We start from the raw sequence: 2500 nt of genomic DNA, 5'->3' as shown, positions 1-2500 counted from the left end.
AATTTTTATTTCATTAAAAACACCAGCTTTATTGTTGCTGCCCCGCTCCGCAGCACTCTCTTGTATCGTGCCATCTTCAACATCAACGTCTGGCTGGTCCGACGCCCGGCCTGGAAGTAGAGTCAGCCAGGGGTCAGCCAGGGGTCAGCCAGGGGTCAGCCAGGGGTCAGCCAGGGGTCAGACGGAACCACTTTTACAAGGTCCAAGTGGGTTCAGCGGGTCACTTCCTGTGCCAGGTCTGCCCTCCTTCCTGTGCCACGGCGTGGAGCACCAGACGGCATGGGCCTCATGACCTCTTTAGAGGTGGTCTCCACGCCAACAGAAAAAAAAAAAAAAAAAAAGAGAACTTCTGATCCAGTCGATTTTGGAAGTTCAAAAGAGGTGAAGAGAGAGAAAACTGCCGATCCAATCAAATTGGAAGTTTAAAAGATGTGGCGAAAGACAACGTCCGGTGCAGTTGAAGTGGAACTTCAAAAGATGTGAAGAAAACTTACAGTCCAGTTCATCTGAAAGTCAACATTTTTGCAGCAAGCACGGAAACGTTAGCTTAGTTCTTTTCCTGACAGCGCATGGTATTATTATCACTGTGCCTCGTGCCAGTGTGTTAGAACAACTATTGCTAAACAACTTTGTTTTGGTAATTTAGATCTATTCTATATCAAATTTGCTTTGAATGAATGATTAAAGACCTATTCTGCCTTTGACATCTAACAAATCCCTTTAGTGGATTTGAATGTCTCCTGTCCTCCTCTACGCTCTGTGTGTCTGACTCTGCCAAACAACTGACATGCACTTCCTCTGCCAATACTTTGTTCCCTGTCATACATGGAAAACAAAAGTGGCCATGCCTCCAAAACCCTTGTTATACAATTGCCTGGCACAGACCGTTTTGATGACCTTGATGGTGGAAAACAGCTCAAACTGACATGACAGACCCGAACATCCAAACGTTCAAACACCAGATCCACATCGTTAGGGAATACCCATCACAAAGAGTTGTCTCCCAGGCATGGCCATGTGTTGGGAGGATTTGAACGTGATGTGAATTTGCGTACTTGTGTATTTGTGTTTCATCGAAGTGGACGTGTTTATCCCGGAGTGGGTCCACCACGCTTCCAAACATCGGATCACATCGTTAAGGAATGCACGTCACGAAGTGTGGGAGATTCGAGCATGATTTGAAGTTTATTTGTGTCTCGTTGGTCTCGTGGACGTTTTCATCCCGCTGTGGGTCCATGCGTAGTGAGTTTCTTTCCCCCTTCTTCTTCCCATACCAACCCACCCACCCACCCTCTGAACTGGGTCGAGCCCAGAACTTGGTAGCTCTCAGCGGTAAGTGCTGGGCCAGAACCTGACGGGGGGGGGGGTCCGTGTGTCTTGCATTAGTTCCGCGGTACCACCCAGTCCTCTCAACACAGCTCTGATGAGAGGGATGAAAGAAGCCCGGATTTTTGGCCCAGAACTTTGACTCGTGCTAGCGTTGCATGGAGTAACTTCTTGAACAGTGTTGCGGGGCAACCACATAACCGGTTCCATGTGTTCCGATGGGGATGATCAGGATGATTTCGTTTACTGGTGATGAAAGTTCTCTTCTCAGAAACAAGAAAAAGTTCCCCCGATACTAATGGGAATGTGCCGGTACAGAACCATCGCCCAGCAACATGGCTCAAACTGTTGCCTCGTGTATCATAAGCTTATAGGCTCAGAGGGAATGGGCCAGATGGTATTGATGGATCCAATTAATTCAGCTGTGAGAGTCCATATCAATGACTGTGTATATAGATACAGTCTTTGGCCCATACGTAATGCATTCGTTCCCCGGTACCGCCCAACCCGAGCTGGCAGATCAGGACGAAACAGAACCCAGTTCTGTCAGTCATACGTCAGACTGAATTAACAGAACCGGATTGCTCTCCCGGGGGAACGAGCCGGAATCAGAACGCGTGACGTATGTCTCCGATCTTATTTATGGGCTTGTGCTGCTGTTGATCCGCACGCTGAGCATTCGTAATGGTATCGCCCAGTAACTGCTCCACCCGACCTGCCTCAACCGTCTAGACCAGGGGTTCTCAAACTGTAGTACGCAGACTCTGTCTAGTAGTACTCTGGGAGTCTCCAAGATTTTTTTTTTTTTTTTTTAGTTTTTTGACTAGGTTTTATCTTTCTTGAAACCACTACCCCCGTAAATATAACTATCGTTTATAACAATTAAAGCATCCATACTGACCAACTATTTGGAAGGTCTCTTATGTTGATGAATGTGATGGCTGTCAGCCTTTTACCTTTCTTGAAATTGCTCTGAAAATGACAGTTTAAACTTTTTTAGACTGGTTTGAGTGGATCCGGAACGGAACTGAATTGCTCACAGTGGTAATTTACCAGCCAATGACAGTTAAATGCTCATATTCACCAGCCACTGAATAGTTAATGGTGATTATGTGACTGAAATCTAGCTGGTGCTTCCATAATTCACCAATATTTTGTTTGGTGGCTGTTTCTT

The sequence above is a fragment of the Sardina pilchardus genome, chromosome 16 (genome assembly GCF_963854185.1).
Source record: "Sardina pilchardus chromosome 16, fSarPil1.1, whole genome shotgun sequence".
Taxonomy (NCBI): Eukaryota; Metazoa; Chordata; class Actinopteri; order Clupeiformes; family Clupeidae; genus Sardina; species Sardina pilchardus.
The sequence above is the reverse complement of the archived record's forward strand: the minus strand, read 5'-3'. Positions refer to the sequence as shown.